Below are 14,013 nucleotides of genomic sequence, written 5' to 3'. Positions count from 1 at the left end.
AAGTTTCTGGCCTGTCCTCCCTGGAATGTCCTCCCCTGACCCCCTTTGCTCCCATCTCTGCCAGAGCCTCTGCTTGTCCTTCAAGGCCCAGCGGCTCCCTATGGAGGCTCAGAGCCCCAGCTGGTCCCTCTCGCAATGCTCCCAGCTTGTGTTATACCCTTCGGGTCCACAAGCACCTTGAGGGCCAGGCCCACCATCCATCCCTACAAGCCCTCTGTGCCTACCACAGGATGTACATCGGATGCTTACACCTGCCCAGAGGCTCCCCATCACCTTCCAGGGTAAGCCCAAGCTCCAGGGCGGGGGCGGAGGGCGGGGGAGAGGAAGGCAAGCATCCACATGACCTAGCCAGCCCACCTCCTGCACCCCTACTCCAGCCATGCTGCACCAGAGACCTCCCAAAACATACCACTCTCACGCCTCCATGTACCTGCTCGCACTCCTGCCTAGATTGTGCTCCTCACTTTGCTGTTAGATAAATGAATAAACCCTTCCTGTCCTTCAAGAATTGGCTCACATGCTACCTCGCCTAAGAATCCTACCCTGTGCCTCCCCTCCCCTCAGCCCTGGGGGTGCCCTCACCCTGCCCAGGGGCTCCCCCAAAGGAGCATTTATCCTGTGATAATGATGGTGCATCTGTTGGTTTGGGTTGCCCCCCTCTTTATTTTTTTATCCGAGCACATACCATGCTGTTCCTGATGATAGTGGATATTTAATAAATGTTTGGTGAATGAGTGAGGACAAAGGAATAAGCCACTCTAAACCCCCGGGGCCGGCACCTCCAAGGCACCCTCCACTCCTCTCTTACTCCCTTGCGGGTGGTAACAGGCCACACACCCTATTCCCCACCCACTCCGGGCTGCCCAGCACACCACCACCTTGAAACGCTCAGAACATTTGTGGGGCACTGAGCTCTGGGTCTGGAAAGTCTGGCTTTATATACCTGAAGCTCATTCCTAGACTCTAAGCAGGGACACTCTACGAGCCCTCTGCTTCCCTCTTGACGAAGCCTGGCCAGAGGGGCAGGACAGCTGCCCTGGAGGTGCATGACAGGATCACATTGGCAGCCGGGCCAGGAAGCTGACCTCACATGACTGGCCTCGTGGGGGATCCTGGGAGCACATGCAGAACCGCTCGAGTTGGAAATCAGGCTTCCCGAACCCCGGCTGCTTATGACAGGATGTCCTATGATTGGAACAATTGGCACAGGCCAGCGACCCCCTCCTGTGCAGCTGAGGTCTCCCCCATCCACTGCCCCGGCAGGATCACCCAGGGCACCCAGCCCGGCCCGAGCACCGCCACCTTCCTTCCTTCAGCCCCCACCAGCCGCACCTCTTGGTACATGACCGCATCACCTCTGCCCTCTCGCAAGACCACCTCACATAAAGCACAGGGTTCCCACATCTGTTAGCTCTCCTGAAGCTCACAAATGCCCGTGAAGGAAGGCAGGCGCGGGTGTTATCCCTGTCTCGCACATAGGGAAACTGAGGCCCAGAGAAAGGAAGTGGGAGGGGTCGCCTGGCGGCTGGACTCATGGCTTCTTCCGACTCCTGAACTGCACTAGGCAGAGGGCCTGCAAACAGTAGGTGCTCAATTAGTGCATGAGACCTGACGGAAGTAGGGGTTAGGTCAAATGTCCTTTCCATCCCCCACCCAAGCCTCTGGGCCTCCAAAGCTGCCTCTAAAACAAAATGTTCCTTCAAATGTTCTCTCCCACCCCAGCTCATGCCAAACTCATTCCTAATGTGAGTGAGGAAGGGGAAAGGGCTTGCCCCCATCACTTTACACACGAAGCAACACTGCTACAATCATCCAGCACCCAGTGAGCACCCGGTGCCTCTCCAGGTGTCAGAGGTAATTACCACATTTAATCCTCAAAACACTCCTACGAGAAGGTGTACTTCTACTCATATTACACGCAGGAAACTGAGGCACAGAAGCTTATGTGACTTGCCAGGGTCTGAACCCAGTTAGTTAGCATTCGGAGCAGCATCTCTTCATCCTCAAACTTGCCTTCAGGAGAAAGCCTGAATGGAAAGTGGCTGAGTGGCTTGATTTGCAGCCTCTTGTCCTCCAAAAGCTAAGGCTCGCATCTAAAAATGCACCGCCGTTCATGTGAGCCAGAGTAAAACGCCCTTCAAGAAAGGAAAAGGTGTCTTTTTCATTTGCCTCGCTTAGCACGACCCACTGCCAGCAGCAGACTGCCCCCCCACGTGCTGCTGAAGCTCCCAAGGACGGGAGACACCGATAACTTGAAGAGATCGTTGGGCTCGTGCCTAGGTACAGGGTGGCCCATTTTATGAATCATTTTATGATTCACTCTATAAATATTTATCGAAGACCTACTCTGGGGCAGGCATTGTTCTAACTTCTGAGACTTCGCTAGTGAACTAAACAGACAAAAATCCCTGCCCTCCCAGATCTTCTACTTTAGCGAGAGCTAAATAATAAAGATAAATAGGCAAAGCATATACATAGGTTTTAGATACTGCGTAAATGCTGAGAAGAAAAGGGAACCAAAGAAGGGGGATAAGAAATGCCAAGGTAGAGACTGAAATTTTAGACAGGGTGACCAGGGAAGTCCTGACCAAGAACTTAACCTTGAATAAAGACTAAAAGGAAATGAGGCCAAAATCTGTGTGGATATCTAGGTAAAGAAATGTCCAGGCAGAGGGAAGAGCAAGTGCAAAGGTCCTGGGGCTGCAGCATGCCTGATGAGTTCCAAGTACAGCAAGGACGCCAGAGAAGTCAGAGAAGTAACAATGTGCCAGGCACACATAAGCGAGAGAAGCCATCGCAGGGCTTGGAGCAAAGCACTGACATTAGCACATCACTGGCTGGATGAGGGGTGGAGAGAGGCTGCAAGGATAATCTCACAGCTTCAGCCAGAGCAACTGAAAGAAGAATACTGCCATTTCCTAAAGACGGGAAAGTAAGTGGGAGGGACAGACATTGGTGGAAGGTGGGGTAGGGATGAAGTGGATCTATATCAGCTTAATTCTAAATACCTTTAACTTTGAAAGGCCCACATTTGAGATGTTGAGCAAGCAATTATATAAGTGAGTCTATCATTCAAGGGAAAGATCTAGACTGGATTGGAGATATAAATTGAGTAGAGATGGTACTTAAAGCTATGACACTGGATGAGATCACCCGAAAAAGAAAAATGAGGATGGACTAAAAAAAAAAGAGAGAGAGAGAGGAGGCATGTCAGGCATGGACCTATGAAAATGTTCTCTGAGGAGCCACCCTCTTACAAAGTGAAGCTCTTGTAACAAGGTCTCCTCTTCACTACGGCCCCCCTCACCCCTTCCACACACACCCAGCACACATGTGCAGACACGCACACACAGCACTTCCTCTGTCTCTTGGTGATGTCATTCTGCTGAGTGAGAAGGAAATTCTCATTGAGGATACTATCACCTACTGAGAAAATAATCCGTGGAAGGGAGAAAAAGTGACCCGGGCACTGAGACGACAGCAGTGAGCCTCACACAGCCGGCCAATCACACAGGCTGCAGGGTTTGCAGGTTGCAACTCCAGTCTCATCAACTGGTGTGACCTCAGGCAACGCATTCGCCCTCTTTCTTACGTTAAATAGGAATAACATTGCTATGTCAAGGGCAATAAACAGTCCAGTGATATTTGTTAAAGAAATGAGGAATTAATGAATGGTAAAAGCAACAACAAACAAAAGAGCCTGACTCACCGCAGCTGATCAATAAATACTGTCAAATGCTAAACGCAGACAGTGGGCCTTCTACTTGTCTTTCCCTCCTTCTTTTGTCTTTTTTTTTTTTTTTTAAGATTTTATTTATTTGCGAGAGAGAGAGAATTAGAGACAGAGAGCATGAGAGGGAGGAGGGTCAGAGGGAGAAGCAGACTCCCTGCCAAGCAGGGAGCCTGATGCGGGACTCAATCCCGGGACTCCAGGATCATGACCTGAGCCGAAGGCAGTCGCTTAACCAACTGAGCCACCCAGGTGCCCCCTTCTTTTGTCATTTTATCCCTTTCCCTTTCCTGGCTGTGACGCAATAGCAAAACCATTGCTTTGTCTTCTACATTTTCTCAAATTTTCAACCTCACAGCAGCCTTACAAGGGCAGGAAATATAATCCCTGTGTCACAAAGAAACTGCAACTTGGGACCGAAAACAGCCTCCAAACTCCAGGTACATTTTAAGGCAGAGACAATAACAAAAACACTGCATTCAGCCCAAGGGTGGGGCTCCTGTGTTGCCAAACCAAACCTGCCTAACATCCTGTTGGGTGCGTAAAAGGGCAGGTGAAGCAAAGACCCAGAAGCTCAGGGGAAGGGAAGGTATTTGTTTGGGGTCACATGAATAGTCCATTAAAAAAAAATGGGCACAGATCCCTGAGCCTTCCTTGTCCCACACCCACGGACCTGCCCATCCCAGTGGCATGGTCAAATAGGTCACGCCTTCCAGATCACCAGCTTGCAGGCCATCTCTGGAAGCAGGAGGTGGACACAGAGTTGGTGGGTTGGGAGACGCTGGGGTGAGGAGGCTATGGGGAAGGAGGGAGCATGGTGGGGCGCAGGCAGAGATGAAATCTGGAGGCAAATGAGAGACAATAAGCAGAGAGAAGCCGGTAGATGGGAGTCAGAAAGGGGGGGAGAGTAAAATGGACAAGAGGGGAAACACAAACGGAGAACTGCAGAAAACAGGGAATGTGGGGGATCAGGTGGGAATACAGAGGCAGAAAAGTCGGGAGCGCTTAGAAGGGCACAGGAAGGCAATGGGACAATCAATGCGTCCCAGAGTGAAAACTGGGGGCCCTGAGAGTTGGAGGGAGACGGGGATGGGATGACCAAGGAAGTCAGTGATAGAGGGGAGACACACAAGGGAGATGGGTACTAAGGAGGGACCCAGGGCCGAAGCTGGCCTCCCTGGGGAGGTCACAAGTTCGAAATGAGACAAGAGCTGTCACAGGTGGAAGTTGGGGGCGCCGAGGGATCAAAGGGCGGAAGCTGCGGGCACTCAGGTCACACAAGGGTCAATGGAGGACACGACTAACAATCGGGGAACACAAGGGAGGTCTGAAGGAGGGTGGGGGTGGCGACCACCGAATCTGGGGCGCCGAGGAGGTTTGGAGAAGGGCCCCCCAGGCCCCGCCTCCCCTGCGCCGTCACTCACCTCGGCTTACTCAGCACTTCTACTTCCTTCTACTTCCGCAAACAAAGGCTCCCGGCCCCACGTGACGGCCCGGCCACCGCCCTCCGCCAATCACTGAAGCCCGTCCTCCGGCCGCCGCTGGGGCCCCGCCCCCGCGCCGCGAGCGGGGGCGGTGCGAGGAAGGCGGGGGCGGAGCTCCGCCATGTTTTCTAACTGCCCAATGGAAGGGGCTCCCAGCGCCGAGGAAGGCCGGGCTTCAGGCTGGAGCCAATCCTCCGCGGCGGGGCGCGGCCACGTCTGTGCGGGGCGGAAGGTCCGCGTGCCGGCTCGTTGGCGGACATGTTGATGAGGGGCGGGAGTCTCCTCCTCCGCCTTCCACCTCCTGACATGGTCTGGAGGCCTGGAGCCAGAACCTACTGTAAATGACGGCTCGAAAGAGAAAAGTGAAACCAGCAGAGACACAGGGCGTGGCAGGGAGGAACCTGCTTTGATCTTTGCTGGGGACCCCCACATTGAGCAAATAAGAATATGGGACGCCCAGTTAAATCTGAATTTTGGCTCAACGACCAATATTTTCTTAGTTTAAATAAGAAACACTAAGTATGGTATGCTAAGAAAGTATGCGTTGTTATCTGGCAGGCCTACACCAACCTGATCTCAGGAAATATCTTAGCACTTTTAGCAGAAACGTGGGCAAATGACTTGGTCTCTGCGAACTCCTCATCCTTAATAAGGATGTTGTGACCTAGAGATAAATTCATCTCTGTAGCTGCACATAGTGGGATTTCAACAAATGGTCGTTGTTATGATTAGTAATGGTGCGAAAGGCACACGGGCGAGTGGGTTGTAGGGACGGCTTTGCTTCTGCTGAGCGGACCATATCAACTAACACCCATACAGAGCTTCACCCCTTGCAAAGTAGTTTGACTTCACATTCATCATTTCTGAAGTGTAGCTGCTCTTGTCTGCACTTTACAGTAAAGTGAGGAAACTTCCTTTAACTAAGGTTTGAATTTTGCTCAAGAGTTTGAGCTTTGAGTTGAGAGAACTGGGTGAAGACTCAAGACTTTTCACTGAAAATATTTTGCCCTCCACACCCCAAACAAGTGAAGTTAGGACGATGGTTATCAGGGAGCTTGCAAAAGGCCAGGCATTCCACCCTCTACCAAGTAATCTGACCCAAGAAAACAGGTAGGTTCAGTGGGCTGAGTCCCATTCTTCAGCAAACACCCTGGTATTCACGGTGGGTCTGCAAGACAAGTTTGGCAATACAGACACACAACTGAATCTGAAATGCAGCAAAGGCTGAGGGAGGCTGGATCAACTGTAAAAAGCCCTCAAAGATCCACGAAAGAGATTTAATCTCAGGGCCTCATGAAGTTGAGTGTCCCTCCCCTAGGTATTTCTGGTGAAAACTGTGAAATGAGTGGATAAAGCAAGAGATGAGGTACAGGGCAGTATTAGGAAGCATTGAATGAGCAAGCAATGGGAAGGGAAGAGGCAAATAAGCATGATAGGATGCACTCGGTTAGCTTTCTGTTGGATTTTTGCATTGGAGCCCTTCAAGTCAAAGAGTTGCTCTTGAGGGGCTGTGCCAGAAACATCTCAGAGGGGCTTGCAGCTACAAACATCTCAGAGCAAAATGTCTGCTTTCTAGGAGCCCAGAATCCGGAGAGTCAGACTAGACCAAGTCCCCTCCCTCAGAGTTGGATAAAAATTTAACTAACTGGGGCGCCTGGGTGGCTCAGTCGGTTAAGTGTCTGACTCTTGGTTTTGAGTCAGGTCATGATCTCAGGGTCGTGAGATCCAGCCCCACATTGGCCCTGTGCTCAACCGGCTGGGAGTCTGCTTCAGATCCTCTCTCTACCTCTCCCTCTGCCCCTCCCCCTCCAGCACACTCAACGAGCACACGCGCTCTTTCTCTCTCAAATAAATAAATCTTAAAAAAAAAAAAATTTAACTAGCTGACATGCTAATGGTGCAGCTTACACTCTTACCTTGTTGGATCCTCACCGCAGTGCTGAGAAGTAGTACTCTTGCCCCCACTTTATCGTTGAAGAAACCTACAGGTTCTGCAATGGGAAATGATCTCCTGAGTCACGTGTCAATAACAGGCAGAACCAGGGGCACCTGGGTGGCTCAGTCAGTTAAGTGTCAGCCTTCAGCTCAAGGCGTGGTCCTGGGGTCCTGGGATTGAGCCCCGTGTGTCATGTGTCAGGCTCCCTGCTTAGCAGGGATTCTGCTTCTCCTTCTTCCTCTGCCCCTCCCCCCTCTGGCGCGAGCTCTCTCTCTCTCTCTCTCTTTCTCAAATAAATAAATAAAATCTTTAAAAATAATAAATAAATAAATAAATAAATAAATAAATAAAAGGCAGAATCAGAATCGGGACCTGCCTTGTCTTTTCTTTCCCTGCTCCATAGAAGTACTCACTATGTGCCAAGCAATGTTCTTGGTGCTGAGAAAACCACAGTGAACAAAACAGACAAAAATCCCTGCCCTCCTGGTGTTTGCAGTCTTGTGGGGGAAAGACAGATGATAAACAAGATCAAGTGAAACATAGAGTGTGTTTTGCTAAAATCTTCGGGTGAAGTGTCATGATGTTAGCATCTTTCTTTCAAAAAACCTTGAGTGTGGAATCTGGGGTTATATGTATGAGTGCCATTGCACTAGTCCTTCTATGTTTTGTGTATTTGAACATTTTTATAATTAAAAAGTTGGGGGGAAAGTACAGTATGGTAGAGGGTGATAAACACTCTGGAATAAAAGCGAGGGGGAATGTAGGGGGCGGGGTGCAGTTTTAAACAGGGTGGCCCTGGAAGACCTCACTGAGAAGGGAGATATTTAAATAAGGGCCTGGGGGCGCCAGGGAGTGAGCCTGGGAAAGAGCGTTCCTGATGGAAGGAATGGTATGAGCAAAGGCCCTGAGGCAGGAGTCTCCATGGCCTGTGTCAGGACAAGCAAGGAGGCTGTGGCGCCTGGAATAGTATGAGAGAGCAGGAGCCGGGTAGGCAAAGAGGTCAAAGGGATATCAGGGCCTGACGCACACTGTAGATCATTTTAAAACTTTGGCTTTCATTCTGAGGGAAATGGGGAGCCATGGGAGGTTTTTGAGCAGAGTGACCTGATTGGATTTACATGTTAACAGATCATATCTGTTCAATTAAGAATAGACTGTAAAGGCGAGGCAGAGGCTGGGAAGCCAGTGAGGAGGCTATTATAGATACCAGGGTGAGAGATGCTCGTATGACCCATCATCCCATCTAATCATCACAACTGTGCAATCATTACAGTTGGGTTTTGTGTCATGATAAAACTCTGTCTGTGGGAAGCTTGGCGAGATGACTCTTGAGCAGGGGTGGGCACTCTAACCCCCCGCCACCTATTCCTGTAAACCAACTTTTCTTGGAACACAGCCACATCATTCGTTCACATGCCTATGCTGTCTACAATGGCAGGATTGAGGAATTGTTACAGACACCGCATGGCCCACAATGCCTGAAACATTTCTATCTGGCCCTTTAGAGAAAAAAAAAAAAGTACCAACCCCTGTTCATAAGTTGAGTTTCAAAGGTTGAATAAGAGTTTGCCGGCTGGATTGGGAAAGTCAAAACATTCCGGGTGGGAAGAGCCGTTTGAGCAAAAGTCCACACATCACAAGATTGTATGGAGGGTTTGGGGAACTACGAGAGGTTGAACAATGCTGGAATCCAGTGTGTGAGCAGGTGAGTGGGCAGTGAGCCACAGAGTTCAAGCATGAAGATTCTCCAGTGCCAGGCTGAGGATGCGGACCTTGCCCCCTGCAGCCAGTGGGAGCCCCAGTAGGGTGACAGGCAAATGATGTGGGGGGGGGAAATCCCCCTGCTGCTGTAGAGAGGTGAGCAGGGGGGACAGAGACCACAAGGCAGCTGTGTAATGATTGCACTAATTATAGGGCTTCCGAGTTGGGGGGAGGGGGCGCCATGGAGGCTTGTGCCCTCTGGAAGGGAATGAGTGCAGGTGATCTTGGGCCCTGAGGCAGCTGCAACATGTGTTGCAAGGAGGAAAGCCAGTCCTGGCCAGCAAAAGCAGGACTTGCCCACCCCAGGGGCCCCTCAGCCCAGCTCAGGGGCTCCCAGGGCAGACTGTGGCCTGAGGAGAGGCTGGTCCTCAGGGCCAGGGGGCCGGGGAAGCTCTGCCAAGAAGCTAGCCTGAACCTGGATCCTGAAGAGCGGGGAGTGTTTGCCGAGGCTGAGCGGAGGGCGTTTCAGGCAAAGATGGGGGACCTGGGCCAGTGATTGTGCAGAGTCTAGCCTCTCGGGATGGGGTCTAACACGGGGTTCTTGGGGGTCAGAGTGCAACAAGGTCTTCATCCCTTTCTTCTTTCTCCTGCGCTTCTCATCCTCACTTCAGTTTCTCCAGCCAATGCTGAGGAGGCACCTACTACGTGCACAGCCTCACTCTTGGTGGGGTGGGGGCACGACAGATACGTCTGTTCCTGTCCTTAGGGTTTACAATTTAATACAAACTTGCCTCAAATCCACAGAGAATTGTTTATTGTAAGGAAGCACTGGACTAGAGGCAAATACGGTTTTCCTGGAGAAATCACAAAATTACAAGGGATCGCGTCAGACTACCAGGCAGGATAGACTAGGGAGTGCTGTGGTAACCCCACAATTGCACCCGCTTAACACACACTTAGGTTTTTGTTCACACTGTATGTCCATCGTGGGGAGGGCTGGGGGTTCTGTCTATCAGAGTCACGTGGGAAGCGTCTTGTCAAATTTGGGTTTTGGATGAGAGGCTGGATGAGAAGGTTCTGGAGGCGGGGAGACCAGGCAGGAGGCCACGGCAGCTGTCCAGGAGAGAGATGCAGTGGCTGGAACTGAGACCATGGCTGGGAAGAGAGAAGGAACAGAAGTCAAGGAGCTGAGGGCATGGAGACTTGGTGATTGCCCAGCTGTGGGAGTGAGGGAGAGGGACAAGGCAAGGATGGCAGCCTGGTGTCTCCCTAGGGTGACTGAGTGGAAGGTGGCATCTCCAGCCTATTAGGGAAATGAGGGGAGGTCCCGGTTGGACCTGGGTGCCGGTTGGGGATGGCAGCCACTTGGGGAAATGTCTGTGCTGGAGGGTAGGCCTGAGGGTCTAGGGGGAGGAGAGGTGGCTTTGGGATGCTTCTGCAGGGACAGAGGAAGGGGGAAGGACAAGTGCAGGGGGTCGAGGCCGGGCTTCTCAGCCGGCCTCCCCTTCCTCAAGTGGAAGTGAGGACAAAGCAGTGCAGTTTTTCTCCCTGCTGGACCCAGGACCCTTGCAGACAGTGGCCCAGTGCAGGGACACCCTCTGCCAGCCCCCCATCACCGTGTGCCTTAGGATCTCAAAGTAGGAGGGAAGAAGACGGGTGGGATTCCTGTACAGGATCCCGGCCAGAACTCCCCACAGGGAGTGTTGGAGTATCCTTCAGTAACCAGCCGCTCAGATGGCTCCCCAAAAAAGCTCAGGGGTTATGCCCAGCAGGGGCAGTGGGAGACAGCTCCGCCCTCGCATCAGACCAACCTGAGTTCGAATCCTCCTCTGCCAGGGACTGGCTGTGTGATATCAGGCTGGTTGTCTCACCTCTCAGAGTTCCGATGTCTCGATGTCTTGTCCGCAGGCATTGGTAACAGCTAACTCCCCAAACAGTAGCGAGGATTAACAGCGATCAGGTGCAGCACATCCAGCAACCAGGTGCTCTCTGGGCAGTTGGTGAATCCATAAATGGGTCTGTTTCCTCCGCTCTAAAAGGAGGCTGATCATTTGTGCCCCCACTGCCCACCTACAACAGAAAGGGCTTTTATGAGAAGGAGAAGTTAAGTTATGAAGACACCGAAATGTGATGAAAGTACAGGTAATTTGGGGGGATGGTTGGTTTCTTTAGCAGGGGGAGGAAAGAGCTGGGGAAACATACAGTGCAGACAGGTCCTAGGCACTTAGCACGGTGCCTGGCACCTAAGCTGCATCTCAGGAACACAGTAACAGTAACAAGTACTACGCTTGTAAGAAGCTGCTACGAGGCATGTGAGGGGTGAAGAAGTGGGAATGAGATGAGGTGGCAGAAAGGATCCTGTGACATCACTCCCAACCAGTAGAGGAACCCACTGCAAAAGTGGGACCTGGCTCAGTGACGGAGGGCTGCCCTGCTAAGGGGGGCTGGGAAGACTCCAATATCCGGGGACAGGAGCTCTTGGGGGCCTGGAAATCACATCTCAGGGCAGGAAGGGCCTCCAGAAATCTCCAAGCCAGCGCTGGTCCCCTCCGCAGCAACCAGCCTCTAGCTATTTTTACAACGCGGGACATATTTCCTTTGAAGAAAGTTTACTGTGGTTTGAGATGGTTTCGAAATCACTGACCTAATCCTAGGCTTTCACTGCAGATGGGGAAACCGAGGCTGGGAACGAGGAATGCCCCATACTGGGATCAGCCAGGGGTGTGAATGAGCTGCAGATCCAGGCTTGGCTGAAGCCTGTCGCTGTTCCTGGGCACCTACTGAGGGTTGGGGTCCCGCAGGGATATGCTTGGGTGCTATTTGGGGGTTTGGAGCCCTGGCCAGATGAGCAGGGGATGAGCTGGACCAGTCAGAGCTGTGCAGCACTTAGCAGGCAGAGGCACGCCCTCCCCAGAAACTGACAACGAGGCCCCACCCTGTGGGCAGGAGGTGGGGTCTCTGGCCAGGCGGGGTCAGCCCTGGCATTGTGACTTGCCCAGGGAAGAGGCAGGTTTCTCTAGGGGACTCCAGAAGACTCATCTCTCTCTCACCCAGTATCTATCCATCTCTTATCCCACACTAGGCACTATGCCACTTGCTTTTAAGTGTGAACACATTAAAGTGTTTCACCATCCATGAAGTTGGCACTATTAATAAGCCCGGTTTACCAAGGAGGACAGTGAGACAGGGAGAGATTCAGTCACTCAGCTGGTGAGGGGTAGAGGCCAGGATCTGAGCCCTCAGACTATCCTGAGGACCCCTTCTTAAAAAAACAAAACCGAGGAAAAGAACTTGTATTAAAAAAAAAAATTGCAGGAATGACAGAATTTCTGTATGTTCTTCACCCAGATTCCCCAACTGCTAATGTTGAGTCACATTATCTTTATAATTCCCTACCTATCTTGTTCCAAGTCATTTGAGAGTAAATTGCAGACACGATGCCCCTTTACCTCTAAATATTCCAACACGTGTTTCCTAAAATCAAGGACACTCTCGTACCTGACCACCAATCAGGAAATTAACATCCGTTAAGAGTCTATTAGCTAGTCCACAGACCTTACTGGGACTTTACCAACTACCTCCATAATGTCCTTCATACCAACAGAAAATCCTGGATCCCACACAGCATTCAGTTGTCATGTCTCCTCTAATCTGGAACAGTCCCGTCTTTGTCTTTCATGATCTTGTCATTTTTTATATTTTTATTTTTATTTTTTTAAAGATTTTATTCATTTATTTGAGAAAGAGAGAGGGAGAAAGAGCATGAGGGAGAGGGAGAAGCAGATTCCATGCTGAGACGCAGGGCTCGATCCCAGGACCCTGAGATCACAACCTGGAGCCAAAGGCAAATGCTTAACAGACTGAGCCACCCACGCGCCCCGATCTTGTCATTTTTTAAAGCATGCAGTCAGTTATTTTATAGGGCTTCTCTCCATTTGGGTGTGTCTCCCATTTCCTCACGATCACATTCACTGTAAGAGTTTCTGTCAGCTGCACCACAGAAGTGATGCTGTGTCCTCTTCAGTGCATCATTCAGGGGGTACATGCGTCAGTTTGCTCCATTACTGCTGAAAGGAACTTTGATCACTTAATGGAAGTGGTATCTGCCATGTTTCTCCACTGTAGAATGACTATCCTTCCATTTCCAATTAATAATTATATTTAGGGGGGGCGCCTGGGTGGCTCAGTTGGTTAAGCCTCTGACTTAGGCTCGGGTAGTGATCTCATGGTCCTGGGATGAGCCCCATGTCGGGCTCCCTGCTCAGTGGGGAGTCTGCTTGCCCCTCTCCCTCTGACCCTCCCCCCTGCTTGTGCATTCTCTCTCTCTCTCTCAAATAGAGTCTTTAAAAAAATTATATTTATGGTAACACTTTGAAACTATAAAATTTCAGGGCGCCTGGGTGGCTCAGTCATTAAGTGTCTGCCTTCGGCTCAGGTCATGATCCCAGGGTCCTGGGATCGATCCCTGCATCGGGCTCCCTGCTTGGCAGAGAGCCTGCTTCTCCCTCTCCCACTCCCCCTGCTTGTGTTCCCTCTCTCGCTGTGTCTCTGTCTGTCAAATAAATAAAAATAAAATTCTTAAAAAAAAAACTATAAAATTTCACGTTTCTCATCAAATTTTCATATCCATTGATGATTCTTCTTGGAATCCATTATTACTAGAATGCTTGCCTAATGGTCATTTTCTAACTCCATCATTCCTTCTACTGGAAGGAGGAGCTTTGTCTTCTTATTCATTCATTCATTCATGTTAGTATGGACTCATCAATTCTTCTCTTATTTAATGGGTTATGATCCATCATTACTGGGTTTTTTTTTTTTATATTGGAATTGTCCTAGATTTGTCCAGTAGGAACCCCCCTTTCAAGCCACAGAGCTGCCACTTTTAAATAGGACATTGCACTATGTCCCTTGACCTTGACCAGAAAGGGAGCCATGTCTGTGGGCAAGCAGTCTCTGCTGCGTGGGTACTGAAGTGCTGACACCCTGACGTGGGCAGGCTGGGGTTGGGAACAAAGGATTTAGGCAGCATGGTGTCCTGGGGTGTTGGGCAGATCACTGGGGATTCATTCACTAGTTGAGCACCAACTATGGCCTCAGCTCTTAAGAAGCTCATAGAAAATGGTGGGGGGGAGGGGGCAGAGAAAGCCCAACAATCACAA

The 14,013-nt window shown here is 50.8% G+C and overlaps 1 protein-coding gene across 4 annotated transcripts in view; it reads right to left on the bottom strand.

Moving 5' to 3' along the window:
• PLA2G6 (phospholipase A2 group VI) overlaps positions 1–5,266 on the bottom strand; it is a 60,096-nt gene extending 54,830 nt beyond the window's left edge. For 3 of the 4 annotated variants that reach the window (XM_064590613.1, XM_064590610.1, XM_064590614.1), the window contains exon 1: positions 5,155–5,266. The gene's annotated coding sequence lies outside the window, so the exon portion shown is untranslated. The remainder of the gene's footprint in view (positions 1–5,154) is intronic. The other variant, XM_064590612.1, reaches the window with a different exon arrangement.
• Positions 5,267–14,013: the final 8,747 nt, after the last annotated feature.

Source organism: Mirounga angustirostris, unplaced genomic scaffold, assembly GCF_029215605.1.
Source record: "Mirounga angustirostris isolate CCGP_5_RB_7025 unplaced genomic scaffold, mMirAng1.0.hap1 SCAF_5, whole genome shotgun sequence".
Lineage (NCBI taxonomy): Eukaryota > Metazoa > Chordata > Mammalia > Carnivora > Phocidae > Mirounga > Mirounga angustirostris.
Note: the sequence above shows the minus strand (reverse complement) of the source record. Positions and strands in the feature narration are given on the sequence as shown.